The sequence below is a fragment of the Patagioenas fasciata genome, chromosome 5 (genome assembly GCF_037038585.1).
Source record: "Patagioenas fasciata isolate bPatFas1 chromosome 5, bPatFas1.hap1, whole genome shotgun sequence".
NCBI classification, from domain to species: domain Eukaryota; kingdom Metazoa; phylum Chordata; class Aves; order Columbiformes; family Columbidae; genus Patagioenas; species Patagioenas fasciata.
In genome coordinates, this window is record NC_092524.1 from 68238320 (window position 1) to 68256294 (window position 17975).

At 42.4% G+C, this 17975-nt stretch overlaps 2 long non-coding RNA genes across 9 annotated transcripts in view; one reads left to right on the forward strand and one right to left on the reverse strand.

Moving 5' to 3' along the window:
* LOC139828150 (uncharacterized) overlaps positions 1–11270 on the forward strand; it is a 98618-nt gene extending 87348 nt beyond the window's left edge. For all 7 annotated transcript variants that reach the window (XR_011739468.1, XR_011739469.1, XR_011739471.1 and 4 more), the window contains 2 exons: positions 7395–7465; positions 8617–11270. This is a non-coding gene — a long non-coding RNA (uncharacterized lncRNA). The remainder of the gene's footprint in view (positions 1–7394; positions 7466–8616) is intronic.
* Positions 1125–17975, reverse strand: part of LOC139828151 (uncharacterized) — a 32580-nt gene continuing 15729 nt past the window's right edge. For both annotated transcript variants that reach the window (XR_011739476.1, XR_011739475.1), the window contains one exon: positions 1125–1333. This is a non-coding gene — a long non-coding RNA (uncharacterized lncRNA). The remainder of the gene's footprint in view (positions 1334–17975) is intronic.

The window sequence follows — 17975 nt, forward strand, 5'->3', positions numbered from 1 at the left end:
CAGCTCCAATTATATCATAACCTCTTCAAACACCAAGCCACTCAAGCTAATTTTATCCTATTAAACAGACTGAAGGATTCAGAAGAAAGGTTCTCCCCCAAAAGCTTCAATTACCAGTGTCCCTGATTACCATCTTTACAATCCTATATGCTACAGTTAAATACTTTTTTGCTTAGTGTTGCTTTCTTGATTTAGATGAAAAGCAAGTATTAAGAGCATGTCTTTTCAACTCAAGCAAGTGACATTCATAAAAAAAAAAAGAACCTCTCTTGTTATTAGCGTGTTTAATCAAAGTCAAGTTTAGAACCATTCAAAGACAATGTAATTGGGGAAATGTAAACATCCTCTCGCCTCCGGTGGCATTTAAAGCAGCCACAGGTAACTGCCAATAACAGCAGTGATGGCCAAAGGTATTAGGTCTAGAATTAAAAAAAAAAAAAGAAAAGAAAAAGAAAAAAAGAAAACAGCAGGATCTCCTGAAGCAAGAAAATGTCGAACAGTGCTTGAATTAAATCTCATGGCACTAATCAGCAATAAAGACAGAAAATAGCCTCTAAGGTATTGAGCTGGTCCATCCCGCCTTGCGTCAATTGACGGTAAATGTTGGCTTTGAGCACGGAGTCGTGCCTGGCCAGACTCACTCACCTGGGTCACAGATGTGCCTGGGTTTAGGGCAGCGCACAACCCTTCCTCCCTGTGCCCCAGACTTGATGGTGGCCCCAAGACACCACTCTCTGTCCCCATCTCTGCTGACCATGCCCACAGGAAGGAGGAGCTCATTGGGGAACCACCTTGCCATTTTCCTGGCTGATGCCTCCTGCAAGGGGATTGCAATCTTGGCTGATGACTCCAGGTGCTGCTATAATTCAAATAATAATTGTAGGATCCAGGCCATTCTTTTTAACAATAGAGAGGGAAACAGAAGGATTATATGTCATCTGAGCAGCAAATTGACTCTCTCCTGAACACTAAAAGCCAGAGAATTTCAGGAGATGGTAGCACCTGTTAGGGCAGCATTTATATGGAAACAAGACGAAGATACGGATCACTTGGAAAATTCAGTAGCACAAGTCATAGCAAAAAAATACATTTCACTTTTTTTAAAAAATAACTTGCTCCTCACCTTCTCCAAACAGACTAATTTTGCTTATTCCTTTTCTCCCACAGGCAGTAATTGTTTTAAACACACTTACGGCTTAATAGTCTTGTTTTCTTTCAGTGTCATCCCAACTTATTAGCTGCCAGTTCATCACCAGCTGGAGGTATTTGAGGGTTGGATTTCACTTCTGATATAGTCGTCCTTGCAGCTGAAAATGAGCGTTTTTCCTTCTCCCTAGAAACAAACAAACAAACAAACAATTCCTGTCATTTAACAGAAATTGAATGAGTTTCACCCAATTGCCCGCTCTTTGGGCGATATGGAAATGCTATTGTCTGCAGACAATGATTCTCATGCAAATGAAACAGCAGCCAAACAAGAATCCTCCCTATCTCTGTTTGGGCCAATTTTCTTAACGTTTCAGCAAAGCTTAATCTGTTGGCAGAAGTGTTTAGGCCCATTAACAGCTAAAGTCACAGAGTCCACAACTCACCCTGCTGACAGTAAACAAGGAATTTCAGGAATGGCCTTTAAACAATGGCTAAGCCACAAACCATTTTGTCATCAAATGCTGTGAAAGGCATATAGGCTGATGATTTTCTTCCTTGGGTTACAGCGATTTGAAAGACCAACCTCCCTCCCTTGAGTCCCCAGCGCCCTCCAGGCTTGGGTTACAGCTGTTTTATTTGCCTTTCCAGCCCTACAGCTGTGGGATGGGTTATGCAGGTGTGTTCCCCACAAATGAGTCATTCCAGGGCTTCATATTATTTATTTGTATTGACTGTCTCGGAGGTCAGGGCTCCCCCCTGCTCAGCACTGCCCAAACACAGGACAACACGATGCTCTGTGCCCCACAGGGAAGATTCTTGGATTTAATTTTGTCCAGGGAATAGTGCACCCAAATCCTTCCCTAACAGTGCCATGGACAAAAAGAGAAAATTTACCCTGGGGGAGAGAAGTAAATGGTAATTGATAAACAAAATAAATTGCTAAGTAAACCCCATAAAGCTTGTCTCTCGATGGCAGGGTTGGGATGGAGATCGGGTGTGTAGATTGCGGGGCTGATCTCCCCACAATGTTTCTGAACTCAGAGGCAGTGGCCAAGGAAGCCCCTTTGCACCCCACTGCCTGAATGGCACCCAAACTTATCCCCTCCTCCTGGAAGAAGTGTAGTCAAAGTGATGGCAGATGGCTGCAACCCAAAAGAGGATGTGAATAACTCTTTACCTGGAGTTGTTTAGAAAATACGACTTTGAAAATTCATAATGGCAATGCCATGCCAACACCATTTGTCTCCCATGTGCTTTTCCCAACCTCAGCTAGAGTGTGCATCTAGCAAAGAACTGAAGAGCAACATGCTACAGATCCTCCTGTTGTATCCTTCCTATGGTGGAGGGCAGAAGGTGCTACACCAGCATCTCCCACGCAAATTGTCCTCACCAGCTCCCTTGTCAGAAAGCAGAGGAGAAACCAGAAGCAAAAGGCAAAGACTGAGGCTCAAAACAATGTCCCTTCACACCTGGCCCAAAGACCATCAAAGACAACAGACCGAGCAAATCAGAGCGAGTACTGAAGGTCCATTGCTAGATAAACCATGAGTGCTAAACTGGGCTTCTGCTGTGGCCTCAGGTGTCTTTTTCTCTACTGCTTGTCCCCAAAAGAAACCAAAGAACAGGGAGGAGAAGAGAGGGATGAGGAGCAGAGCAGACAATGAGTTGATCCCATCCTTCGACTTGTTCAGGCTGCACCTAAACTATGCATCCACTAGTGCTGAGAGAGATACACATTAACATCATCAGGGAATGTGGGAGAAGGAAGGAAAAGAGAGATGGAGTGGGGGACACATGGGTGTGCCAGAAACACAGCATAAGGTACCAGCCTGCAATCACCTGCATGGCGGGAGCCTCATCATGCCACAGCTCTGGACTGTCCGCATTTAACTTCTCCAGCTCTGATATTCAGTACCATTAAGGGCAAATGAAAACAGAGGGTTATTGTGGTATGTTGACCTCTGGGCAAATGTTTGGCAGTTCTTTTGCCCAACTTTGGTACAGGTTTGCTCCATAGTTTTCAACCAAATCTTGTTTTCCCCAGTAAATTAGTTATGCAGACAAGATTCGGGGTTTTGTTGAAATAGAAATTGAATTAATAAATAAATTAATTAAATAAAATAATATAAATTAAATAAAAATTAAAAAGTAAGATAAGAAGGCTTGTGGCCAAACTTTTTCCTCTTTATTTAAACAAGTGCTACGGTGTTTCACAGCAGCTTTTTAAAATGGAAACTGGTGCCAGTAGCTCCGTTAAATGGTGCTGTTCCTCCGTGCCAGCCTTGTTTCACGTGTAGCTTTAGACCACCACGGTTACAATGACACCATTGCTAACTGCTAATGAAATGTGGAGGGAAAGAAAGTTGTGAGGTACTTTTACAGGTGGAAATTGGGAACAACTGTGGTGATGCCAGTAACAAGCTATTTGTATCAGAAATCAATTTTTCCATAGACCTTTCTGTATAATGCTCAATAATATGGTGCCATATACCCACACTATGTGAAGAGATGGCCATTGGGTGCGGTGTTATCTGGTGGCGCACAAGAACACACGTCCCATCTTCTAGTGTGCTGCCATAATCCAAACATACCCTTATGTCCTAGACAAGACCTCATATGACCATTATACTATGAATCCAGCCTTTCTCTGACTTCACATTCAAGTTGATGTGAAGAGATGAAGACGCAGGACATGAATTAGATAAATAAGAGTTGGAACCACAATGAAAGGATGCAAACTAAGAGTTTAGCATGGAGTAGACGCCTTTATCAGCAGTACTGGTTCCACGGTGATGTATTTTGCCAGAAGAGTGTGACAGACGGCAGCACTCCATGAAGGCCACTGTTTACTAGACTGAAAGCTCGTTTTCCTAGTCCTAACATACTAACGAGTCCTTATAATTCCCAAAATACCAACCAGAAACACCCCTTAGAAACAAAGTGGAGTTTACGCAGCAACTGAGCCTTTCAGTCTAGGACAGCATCAAAGAGGGGATTGAATCAAATTTTAAAAAGAAACAAGGCATAAAACTCAGATCAAACTCTCTGCTTTTTTTTTTTTACCCATCTGTGATATACCTGAATGTTTCCTGGAAGAGTGTTCTCTAAAACAAATAAATAACTCACCATATTAAACGCACAACAGGCCTACCAACTCCCCCATATATATATATATATATATATATATATACACATATATACACACACTTATACGGACAGATAAAATGTCTTGAGTAAATCAGTTTGCAAGGTACGATCCTGCATGATCCTGAGCAGGATGTCCTGATGGGGAGGGGGCCCCAGGTTACCTGCAGATCTGTGGTGGGAGGGGAGTCCCCAATGCCTGTCTAGACAAAACAAGGAGGCACAACTGAATTAGCAAGATGGGCCAAGTAGGTTGGTATGTTGCAGATGATCACAGAATCACAGAACAGTTTGGGTTAAAGGGACCTTCCAAGCCCATCCAGAGCCACCCCTGCCATGAGCAGGGACATCTTCACCAGCTCAGGTTGCTCAGAGCCCCGTCCAGCCTGGCCTGGGATGTCTCCAGGGATGGTTCATCCACCACCTCTCTGCCCAACCTGGGCCAGGCTCTCACCACCCTCAGGGCCAACAATTTCTTCCTCATGTCCAGCCTGAATCTCCCTCCTTTAGTTTAAAACCATCACCCCTTGTCCTATCACAACAGGCCATGCTCAAAAGTCTGTCCCCATCTTTCTTATCGGCCCCTTTTACATACTGAGGTAAACGTGTGTTCTTGGGGCCTGAACGTCCGTTTAAAATTATGCCAGAAAAACTAAAGTCCACTAAAATTGGAAGAAACCTTTTAGTTTGTGTGCTGCTGTCTGTCGGATCGGGCGCATGCTTTTAAGGACAGGGTCATCATTAGACACGCACAGAGGCTATCCAGAGAGAAGCAGATGCTGCAGATATTTAACGTTCCCATTTTCAGTGTGTACAGCAGTTTTCAGCCTTCTCCTGAAATGGTGCTTCTCAGCGTGACCTGCCCACTCATAGTTTTGCATCTTAACAGGAGGAAGGGCTCATTTTGGTGAGTGGTGATTTCTACCTTTCCACCTCTTTGAAGTTAAAAGAGATGGCTGATTAAAACTTGTTAGGTTAAGGACTTGGGTAAGAGGTGTTGAATGAATTATAAAACTTAAAATTATTAGAATTATCAGAGAGACATACAGACAAACAAAACCCAATGTGTATTGAGCATGCAAGAAACCTGAGACACCGGCTAATGTGGAAGTTTTCACTCCTATTTTAGAAAGTCAAAAGATTTCATAGTTTTGATTTTCAAGGGAGGTATAAATTAAAGCTGGATATTTTGCTGATATAATGTTTCCACCTTTGGGCTTTATCAGAATTGAAAATGATCTTGGCTTTCTCAGCTTGGTCCCAATTAACAGAACTTGCAATGAGAGACATCCTGTCGTATTTCTGCCTGCAAGTGAAGCCAGAGTCAATATTCCTGCTTGGTCCAGGAGTTTTTAGGTGGGCAGACAGACCCTCCATTGGTAAACAAAGCGGGGTGGCTCTTTTGTCCCTGTTCATTGCAGCGGTGTTGGACTAGAGGACCTTTGAAGGTCCCTTCCAACCCAAACTATTCTATGATTCTATTGCAAAGTGAGATGCAGGCTCAAAATGTGCATCTTCAGAGAAAGGGTCGCATCCCAAACACAAGGATTTCAGCCATGCCAAGTTCTCTGTGGGGTATTAGGAGCTTCTTTTTAGCTGCCTAAAACCAGCCACTCAAACTTTGCAAGCGCAAATATTCACCCCAAACGTGAGCGTGGCATGAATCAAGCAATGAAAGTTAATCGGCATCATTAAATCTGTCGAACCAGCAGGTTATTAAAATTACCGCTATTCACTCTCAAAATGGGAACAAAAAATTATGCTCCAGCTTTCTGAGCCTGTTTGTCTTGTTTTCCCACACTGTTTATGAATTACTACAGTATATTACAATGTCCTCTATCCATCTTCATTAGCATTGTGAACAAATTGTATTGGGCTGTAATGCAGCATTTTTTTTTGTATTGTACAAACATATATGATGTACAGAAAATGGGCAATTTAATATGAAAAGAATATTGTGCCTCAGAATTTTTATTTTCTAAACAGTCATTTCAGTTGAGAATTATGGCATGATTTGTGCATAATTTCTCATAGATGGTTATTTAAATATAAATAGGGAAAATATGTCATTCCATATGGTGGCTATCTACCCTTCCTTGACGCCTCTCTGTATTTTTAATAGTGCAATAAACAAAAGATAAAAACATCTCTAAGCCACATACTAGTCAAAAGAAGATAATTGTGCCTGTATGTGTTTATTGTAATTTGAATGTGCTTCAATTAACTTTCCTCAATATTTCCCAGTTCTTTTAAAGAAACTTAAATTGGTTTTTATTTTGTGAAATTTGTTTTCAGTGCCATAAGGAAAAAAAACCCAAAAAACAACAAACAGTCCCTTTGTTTACTTCATTATGGATACATCCTATCCAGAAGCAAAGCTTCGATTCTTTATTCCAAATCACCTTTTTTGTTTGTTTGTTTCACCCCATTCTCATATACTGTTTATTATACTTTAAGTAAAAATATCACATTTCTAGTGCTCCCTAGGAAGAGGCAGCTCATCTTCGCTCAATATATCGCATATCAAAGAGTGTTAAAACATGGAAATGGCAGAAAAGGAAACTCTTAAACTTTTGCATTGCAGTCACTTTTAAAAGATGAGAATTTATTACCCTTTCCTCCCACAAATCAGGGCGACCAAAGCAGAGAGTGTGTATATAGAATGCTTGTTGTAATTAACCTTGAGGCTTTTATTTAAACAAGGTCAAACATTTTAACAGCTTTATAAATCAAGGTTGGGTCTGCACAGCTCTATAGCATCAAGCTAATGGCAAATGCACATGGAATACTTATTAAACAGCATTTATTTACAGAAAATATATCCTGCAAGCTTCAGAGAGGTGCACCCACAGGCTGGTCTAGCACTGACACACACACAGCTCCAGCTCCAACCAAACCACCCCAAGGTGACCAGGGTAATGTGCTTTTATCATGTGCTACCAAGGAGCCAAGCCCAGGTATTGGTAAATCAGGTCGTTTGCAAGTTAACCGCATTTTTAGTGTGACTGCAAAATTACAGGAGGTACATTATAATAATCTTGACATTTGCTATTCTGTCCTTAATTTTGTCCGATTTTAATTTACTTTTTCTTCTTCTTTAGTTAAGTTTTACTGCAAGGAGAAGGAAGGAGGACATTTGAGTTGAGTGAGATGAACTACTTCTTACGTGTTAGTGAGTAGCTACCCACAAACCTTTATCAGTTTCTAAAGACAACACCCATGGATTCCTCTGGCCATCTGGGGTTATCTCGTACTTCCTAATAAAATATGTCCATCAGGAGTCATTCCTTATGAATAAGGAACACCGGGCTTTCTATTTTGCACTCTAAATAAACAGGAGCTTTTAAGTCACCCCCGCCCCGTTCATAATTTCACACGCTCTTCAGTGTATCAGAGCATAATAAAGAAGATCACAAGCCCCAGCGCCTGACATGGCTGCTTTACACGACGATCCGCTCCGCAGACATCCCTTACCAAAAATCCCCTCTTTGAAGTCAAGAGGAGATCCACTTGGACAATAGACGCCCGCTCTACGAGTGACCCACCAGTCGTAAAATAGCTGGTGTGATTTCCCTAAATGATTCAGATAATTTCTCCCCAAATATTTCTTGGCTCTTGAGCATTTTTTTCTTAGCCCCATGGTGTACGAGTTACACAGAGGCTGAGGGATACTCGCTATTCATGCTCGCTCGCTTAAACTCTGCACCTGGGTTGCCACAACCACCTCTCAATATGAGCTTTGGGTCCCTGGAAACATCGGTACAGCTGCAGTTGGGATCTTCACCTCAACTTGCTCCCTTTCACCTGGCCACACCATCCTGCATCACACCCAACCAACAAAAATCACGCGTATCAGCAGGGCCAACAGCGGGGGCCGAGTGGGGTGAAGAAAGAAACATTTCTACGTGTCTGCATTCAACATATTAATTGACTTCGCCTTTCATTTGTTTCCCTTCTGTGCCCTCCAACTATAAGCGTTCAAGCGGCTGTAGTAACCCCCAGGAAAAAAATATAGTTGTGCTAAATGAGATTTTTATGTGTGGGTGTTTAAGTATCCGCGTGAAGCAAATTTCTACCCTCTTCTCATCAGAATGGGAACGAGACCATGTGAGTGATGTGACCAATTACCACTGAGCACCCCAGAGCAGCTTCTGAATATTCACGTCCAATTGCTACTTTGGTGGAACAATTGGTTTGAACAGTTTGAAAAGGCAATGATGTCAAATGTGCGGTGTGATTAAACGCAGCAAAATTACCAGCCATTGAGCTGAAAAAGAAGCTCTTGTTTCCTTCCCAGGGTAATTCTGCTTTTGAATTTTGCAGGAAACACGGTGCTCAGATGGCCCCTTCCCACACACCCGACTCTTTCAGGGCAAAGGTGCAGCTGAGTTTTGGAGGCGGCGCGTTCGAGGACATGGATGGGAGCTTTGATATGGGTGCCACAAGTCACTTCACCCCGATGCTCACGCAGAACCAGGCGTCTACCCCAGGTAGAGCAACACAGCGACACATTTTGCAAGCGCACCGTGATGCAAATGTAATTTGGATCGAAGATTTTTAGGGCCAAGTACCTGGGAGTTGAATTATCTGGGTAACTGGCAAAGGCTACGTGTTTTCCATCAATAACAGCCGCATTTGTGAGCTCTTCTGCTTTCTGTGCAGACAAGGAACATGTTAAACACCCAGTCTGGCTGCTTGGTTCATGTGTATTCCTGTCATCACTGAAAATGTCCTATAACCCTTTAGAAAATAGACCATTAATTCTTCCATCCAGCCTTCTCCTTCTGCTTTAAAAAATGCAAATACCATCGCAAGTTACAGTTAAGTAGTTACAGTTAAGTAGTAGCCCCAGTTTTACGACCGAGTCGTGCAGATCCCAGCATTAGGAGAAACAGCATTGTGTTATTGCAGTGCACAGAGAATTGTGCCGTTCCCAGATGGCACATATGGGGAGAAAGAAAGTGAAACATCCTCCAGGCTCAGATCTGATGCTGAGTCCTTGTCAGAGGGAGAAGGGAGGTGATTGTGCATACTCTTGTACAAAAAAAAAACCAAAAAACAACAACAATAACAAAAGTTTTTCTTAACAAGCGACTCCCACACTTTGTGAATGTGCAGAACGCTTTTCCAACATGATGCAGGAAGCGAAGATGAGGAAATAGGCTGCAAAAAATCCTTACTGAAATTAGGGAACTTTTTCTTTTCCTTTCTTCTTTCCTACCCAGAGATCTGAGCTAATTTTGCCTATCCAGAGCCTCTCCCCCAAACCCACTCAAAAAAAAAGCAGGGAGGGGGGAGACTGTATTCACTAATTATACATCCTGAAAAGAATTTGGTTCAGTGTAAGATGATCCTAGTGATATGCTAATCCTTTTTTCTGCTTGGTGCAGCCTGAAGCCTGTGTCTAACATTTTTTTCAACTGTATGACAATAAAAGTTGTGGCAACAAAAGAAATAAATGGGCAGCTAAAGAAGGTATAGCTGAAACACATGGCAGACCAGTTCTCTCCTCTCCTTCTGGCTGCTCTTTTGTAGGCTCTGGTTTGGTATCCTCAAGTCAATAGCCGAAAGCCAGCCACCTTAGCAACTTAGTATGACACCCAAGCCCTCTCTCTTTACATTCATGAATAGTCAGCAAGCAGCAGACAAAATAGAACTAATCTTTTTTGACAGAATTGTTCAATTTTAGAGGAAAGGCTTTTGAGGCACCTTCCATACGTTCGCAGAATATGAGACAACAATGGCCACCGTCACGTTCGACAAAAGGACGACCAGGGGTGTGAGCACACACACACACACACGCATGCACAATGGCCATTTTGGTAAAATATTGCAGCTAAGTTCAAGCAATTGCAGGGTATACCCATTGTTAGGGGAAAAGCCGGCAGGCAAGAAAAAATAAATGATTTTATATAAAAAAAAATCTCCATTGTTTCGTTGCTGATTATTAAACACACACATCCCGCTAACGTGCGATTAGGGTTGTTTGTCTTGATTAACCAAAGTTAAGAGAGCTGATTAATATCCACTCTTTAATTTTGTGTCATAGGCTGATAACTTCATCTTTTTTTTTTTTCTTTTCTGTTTTGGACCAATGATTCTTATTGTGAAATGCATTCAATCGAGGAGGTTCTCGTCTGCTTTTAAAAGCTGGTTTTGCCATTTCGAAATCCTGTAACACAGCAGCCACTCACAAGTCTAGTATGTACAGAGAAGGACATTCCTCCTTTTCCCTTCTCTCTCCTCCATTTAATGCAAGCCATATCTCTATCTCCAAATACAGTTTGAGCAGGAAAGAGAAGGAAATAATAACAATAATAATAATAAAAAAAAATCTACCCAGTCTATGGGCAAAACCAGAAGTTAGCAACATGGTCCATGCAGCTGCAACACTACATTTAAAATTCAGTTTACTCCTAGGAAGAGGGCTAATCCTGCCCCTGTAATTCCCTACAGCCAAAATGTACCCCCCTCCCTGAGTGACAGTGCAATGCAAAGACACTCGCACGCTTATCTTCCCCAACCAGATGGCCGACTTGGATCAATGCACACACGCCACGATCAATGGGAGCGATAAAGAATTAGGAAAACAGTGGTACATGCTCCCAGAAAGCTTGTACACTGCATAATTATTTTATGATTCTACACATGGCTACATGTGATACTGGAGTCAAGAAGGAAAAGGATAATTAGAGAGCCAGAAAGCACCCGTACTGCACTACACACTTTGTCAGTCAGCAGTTCCCACTCGGCTCAACTCACCGCCGTTATCTCCTCTCCTGCCCCCTTTCCAAACGAATTTAGGGAATATGTAAAATATGAGGGGGAGGCGGCTTCTGGGTTACAGAGACGGGATACAGGAGATTACCATGTCCTGTGATATGACAACGAAAGTTTTTGTCCGAGGGATGGGGTGGACCCCACGAGCATCCCTCGGGGAGTGGAGCATCTGCAGGGCACAGTGGTACCTGCACCGAGTGGGGGCTTATCCACATCCATTAAATAAAACATAGCTGTATAAGTTACTCTCTGGGTTTGGGTTTATTTATTTGTCCTCCTTTCCCCCCAGTAGCAATTTTGTGATTGGCTCCTTGTATCCAGCCTATTTGCCACCACACCACCAAACAGAAAATAGGGTGGGGAGGAAAGAGCTGCCCCCCCGCCCCCAAACTGATCGAGTGACACAGAATAAATATCAAAGCGCTGGATGCTTATGACCGTGAATCTGGATGCCAAAGAGCACATGACTGAGATTAAGGAGCAGAACAATGCCAGGCAGAAGGCTGCCCTTGGTGGCAAGGCAGGCAGCGAGAAATCACCGCGCTCAGCACTTTGCAAAAACACCCCGTCACCGCCTGATGCCACCAATGCGTCCTTGCCCTGCCACCCTGATACTGCACCGATATTGCCAACGGGGACAGAGGGAGGAAGAAGGAGAGGGGCTGCCATCGTCACCAGAGGCAAAGCTGGGGTAGCCTGGTCCCTCTGAGTTCCCCTGTGGACAGGACCTTCTCGTTGGCTGTCAGGCTGGGGGTGGGACCTGGGGCTATGGCATGGTGGTGCTGTGCAAGGGGACATCGGGGTAGGAAATTAGGGGTCTGGAGCGTCTTTGTTACAAGGAAAGGCTGAGAGAGATGGCTCTGTCCAGCCTGGAGAAGGCTGACAGGGATCTTATTTATGCTGATAAATACATCAAGGGTGGGTGTCAAGAGGATGGACCAGATTCTTTTCACTGGTGCTCAGTGACAGGATAGAATCGTAGAATCATTTTAATTGAAAGAGATCCTCAAGATCACTGAGTCCAACCATAACCTAACTTTAGCACTAACCAATGTCCCTAAGAGCCTCATCTCTGCATCTTTTAAATACCCCCAGGGATGGTGACTCAACCACTTCCCTGGGCAGTCTGACAACCATCTCTGTGAAGAAATGTTTCCTAATGTCCCATCTGAACCTTCTCTGGTGCAACTTGAGGCCATTTCCTCTTGTCCTATCGCTTGCTACTTGGGAGAAGAGACCAACACCCTCCATGCTTTTCAAAGGATTTATAGTCCTGGCCAGCAGTGTGTGGCATCTCACTGCCTATAACCAGCCAGCTCTGATGATTGCGTGGTCTTCACTGGTATAGATGGTCCAGATGTCACTGGCAAAGCAGCGTGATCTTACCTGAACAATTAATGTTGTCCCAGGTCCTGGAGACACAGCTTTTCCGAAGGAGGTGGGCAGTAGTTAAGCCAAGTGCAACTAGTTTCACCACCATGGATGTTTCAACTTCTTAATCAAAATGTCTCTATCAAAAAAAATTGCTTTTTGGACAGACATGAAATTTTTGGTGGTGCCTTCCCTTTCTTTAAATGTTTTACAGTTACTTATGGAAAAACCCCACAATATTTCCCTTCTTCTAAAAATGCCATCTTTTGGTAGAAGTCTTATTACCTCAAGCTGAATACTTATCCTAAAAAAAAAAAAATAAATAATCACAGCTTTAGTTTTCAAAGTTTCTCCACTCTTCTTTTTATTTTGTCCAAATTACAGGAGCGTGAGATAGGAAAATTAACTACTTCCAAAATTTCTCATGAGAAATAATTGCCTTCACTAATCATTGTTTCCACAAAGAAAATGTTCTTTAGTGACACAGGTTCTGCCTTTGGAGTTGGCATCATACTGGGTAACAGTGTAATTAGAAACAGAGAGATGTAATAACTCTCCAGGTTGGAACAGATCTGTATGAGATCGGTTTTGCCTCACTTGGATATGGACTATCCATTTCTGGAGTGCAATTTAATTACATCTGCGGTAGCAGGTGGTAAGTTCTGCTTCTCCCCTGACTGGCAAAGTGCCTCTTCTCTTCCTCAGTCCTGTTCCTTATGCCTTTGCTAAGTCCATCCTCTTCCTTGCTGGGTCTTGTTCTGTTGCTCGGTATTCTCCTGCCGTAGCAGCTACAATGCATGGATTCAACCATTTGTTTTGGTAAGCAGAGACCTGGAGACACAGCTGCAACCACAGAAAGCACGCTGCAACTCAGAAGAGGGTATTTTCTTTCCAACCTGCTGTTTATTGATCAGCCTTTCTAACACAGAATCAAATAACCTGACAGATGCCTCAAATTTTGCCAGCTGCTTTTGGTCCCTTAGGGCAGGCAGGGGTCACTACAACGTGTGGGACACTATGGCCATGTCTTCTTTCCCTTGGCCAGGACTTTCCAGAAGGGTTTGGGTATCACCTAGGCATTGATTCTAGGACAGCTGGATGTATCATCCTTGCTTAAAGCGACTGTGTTGGCATCTTCCAGTGAACTGGTCCATGTCACTCATGGAGTGACCTAAAGTTCACATGCCATGGTCCTTCCTCTGTCACAAGATTGGAACTGCAAACTCATGCCCTGTCATGAGAGAGGATGTGAAAACAACCTTGGGTCAACTGAGGAGATGCTCATAAGCAGTCCCACCACAGAAGCAGCTCATGAACCTCCCCAGGTGTGCATTGTTCATGGGATGGGAATGCATCCAATTGCATGACTGTGGAAAGCCTCCTGAGAAGAAAGACCTCAGGATAGTTGGTTTGGACAGACTCCTGCAAACCTATTTCTTAGAGCCCACTGAGTTAAAACACAAATCTAAAAGAAGAAGAAGAACTCCCTGCAGACCAATTCTCAGAACTCTGCCCCATATTACAAAAGGGGAGCAGAGGTATCCCTTGGTACCTCACACAGCACATGTGCGTGAGACATCACCATGCTGTGGGTGACGGCATGTGACACTGATGCCACTCACGATGACTTACAGGATTTGCTGAAATAAAAGGAAAATCACTTTTACCTCTTAGCTGGTAACAGCAAATGGGTCTTATATTGTCACAGATGCAAGCAAGCTGGTAGAGAAGCAAGCAAAATTTTGTTGTGTCTTGTCTATATGTTTGGTTTTGGTTTTGGTTGGTTGGTTGGTTGTTTTGGGTTTTTTTTAGCAGGGTGGGAGGCGGGGACTGTTCGGTTGATTGTTTCACCTTTTGTGTTGATTTTGGTTTGGTTTGGTTTTTGTCTCTTGCAAGGGCAAGTAGCATATTTCCTCTCTTCTCTTCCATTATTTCCTACTTAATTTTACATTCTAGTTTTGGCCTTGACCAATAGCACCATTATCAGAGAGCAGTGCCTTGGTCTCATGGAGGCATTCAGAAAATACTGGTGCCATCTTCCATAAAACATTTGAAACACATGCTATTTGTTTTTAGTCTCCCTTCTGGTTTTACACGCTACAAAGAGGACATTTAATATGTACAATAGAATTAGTAGGAATGCAATGTAAGCAGGACTTACATTCAAAATACACTTCCACAAAACAAAGGAGCAGCTGTGAAAATGTAGAGTCTGCTGAAAATTTTTTACTTGGGTATCACATTTGCTAAAAGATTTACTCTGCAAAGTTTTCAATTAAGCAGAGAGATAAATTCCCAGATCCCAAGAGATTAGAAGAAACTACGTTTAGCTCCCCCTTACACTATGTTCTGTTTCATGATTGTCACTATGAAGTTCATGCTTACACGCTCCATGCTGCTGAGAGATGAACACCTCCATCTCCCATCAAATCCAATGGGATTCAGATGTACTCAGGATCCTACAGATCTCTCCAGATCAGGAGGATTCAAACCATATAGGAACTGATATCCCATTCAGCAAGGCTGGAGCAATGGTCTTTCAGCTCTGCTGGGAAGAACGACCAAAACTCATGGGTTACCAGAGTCATCAGTTCACTCTCAGAACCAAGCACACACCAAGATCTCTTGGAAATTAATCGCATGGTAAAGATAAAGCAGAAGAAAATAGATAAAATGAAAATCATTCTCCTTTCCCCCAGTATTTGTGTCACACAACCTTTATCGGCTTGCCTAAGCAAAGTCAGGAAGATTTTTGAACCCAAACAGAAAACGGTGCTAAAACTTTGTTGAGCATCAGTCCAGAATTCTGTTTCGTCTCTTGTAAATTAGAACAACCATGTTTTAGTCATCAAGGTAGTTATTTTCTGGAGTTAGACATCCATTTAAAGGTAAATTATGGACCTTGTGAAAGTTTGGAGTCTCTGCTACAGCCAACAGACCTCTCTGCCTCTGCTCCTTCCTTCCCCTGAAGGGTGACAAGTGGGTAGAAAGCGGGACCGAACACGCAGAGCAGAGCCAGAGACACCCATCCTAAAAACACAGTACTGTCTAGGCTTTTTCTTCATGCCTTCTACTTCCACCAAGGTTTCTTGAGTCACTCTGGGTCCTCATGCATGGCACAAATATGTAACAAAGACCTGCTTGTGCCTTATTGATCTTGTGATCCAAACATAGCCCTGACTCTGGGTTGCATGAGTTTTTCCTGCAATTTACACCTCCTGTGCTTGTATGGGTAATGGAAATGGACAATTCCAGCACCCAGTGGATCAAAGGGAAATTGAATTTCCTGCAGTCCCGCTAGGCAGGATGTTTCCAGGTCATCTTGTCCCCAACACTAACGAACAGCAGAACTGTAGGATAGAAGCTCCTATATATATTCAAGGCAAAGCATTTGCCAGTAGGTTTGATCAGAATGCTACCTCTCATATTGATCTGCATTGTTTCAGTATTTTCTTCTGTTCATCCATTTGGTGGCTCTAAACTTCAACTTGGATCAAAAATTCTTTGAGAATGAAAAAAATGTTTCGTTTTGTTTTGTTTTGTTTTTTCTGTGCATTTAAAAGCACAATAATCCACAACCAGGCTGCACTAATTCTGTGATATTTCTCCTACTGCTGCTACAACTACTACTGTAATTAGAATTTACTCTTTCTTGATACCTTGATTAAGAATTAATCTGCAAAAGCATCTTCAGGTATGCAGAAGTTTGCAGATTTGGGTCTCAGATAACAAACATGGTTATTTGACAGAACTAATATGAAATGTTCATTCATGTACCAAAGCAGGAACATTTCAGGACGCTGAATAGACTTTCTTCGGTTTTGATGTTTGTAAAAGAAAAATAAATGAAGAAAAAAGACAAATGATATAAAATACCTAAGATATTATTCTAAATTTTCTCAGAAATTTCTGATTAAACATATGTGAATACATTGTCTGCTTTTAATAAGCTTGAAAACATCGTCAGCAATTAACTGGCAAAACACAATAACGTTGCATAGTCAAGCGAGGGTAATTGTGCTCATTATATTGCCAGCGATGTGGTTGATCAAAAAGAAAAACACTGTTTTCCCCGAAGTTCATTTACAGTATTTAGGTGGAATCTGCACTGAGTTCACAGGCATTAATCAGACCAACTACTTCACATGGAAACTGCTCACCAACCTGCGAATGCCCAACACACTGTCAACACACGCGATGGGTCTCCCACTAGACATGTCTATCTCTTTTTCCAAGGCTGTCAGTGCTATTTCTCCATTTCATCTGAAATTTGTCCCTCAAGAAGTAACACCAGCCTCTTCTTGTTCTGCATAGAATCATAGAATCAGCTTGGTTGGAACAGACCTTCAATATTATCGAGTCAAACCATTACCCCAGCACTGGCATCAAACCACGTCTCTAAGAACCTCATCTATGCATCTTTTAAGCACCCCTAGTGATGGTGATTCAACCACATTATGGAGAGAAAGTGTTGCGGGTCAACAGGGTGCATGGATACCTCTGTGAACTGCTCTTTGGAGGCAAACTTGTCTACTAATCTCAGTGAACTAACATGGAAAGAAGAGAATGGTGGAGCCTCGTTACTACAAAAAGTGAAAAAGCCAATTATTTTTCTACAGTGAGATAATTACAGTCATCTAAGAATATGCAAGAAGGAGGTCGGCTGACACAACTGGGAAAGGGACAACCTGCAGGACACACAAATTGTTATATTTTCACAGCAAAACTTGTCATCGTTTCTCTAATCCAAAGATGGGATTTTGAGGTTTGGCTTTTCCACTTTTTCCGGGATGGGACAAACTGTCTGGGCCACCCTGAAAAATTACAACTCCCTTTTCAACCGAAAGGCAAATACATCCAGTAAACGGTGACTGTAAACTAATTGCATGCTTTGTTTGGGCCTTGCTCTGCATATGAACAAGCACTTCACCCATTCCCATTGTCCTTGACTCTTATTTCCACAATTACCTGCATTTATTGCTTACTGTGATTATGATGCATTTAATGCCTCAATTTATTCAAACAGGGTCTGCAGCTGTAGGTGCTCAGCGTTGCACCTACAGGTTTCTTTAATGGCTTGGTACCAGCTTTCTTATCCAGGGTAACCAAGCACCAGTTCCCTCCAGGGATTTACAACAACCTCTTCTGCAAACCAGCAAACTTTTGGTTGTGTCAATGCTCGCTTAGCGAGGTCTATTTTTTGTTTCAGAAATATGTGCCAATATGATGCCTGCACCCACAATTTCAACAGAAAGACTGGTGGGCTTGGATTATAGCTCTTATTTTACCCACTCTCAGTGCCATGTCTTTTTAAAGTTCTGTTTCTGAAAATCTTTTTCTCTGCCTCAGGAAAGAATAAAAGAGCATTACTCTGATTTTGTACAAAACTGTGATTTTTCTTAATTTATAGGGATGCCTTTAAATTTCCATTTTGTGCAAAACTATTCTTAATATTTCATTAGGATACATAGAGGATACAAAGAAGGGAACATGATGAGGTTCACTGCCCAATTCAAATCTGCATCTGACCA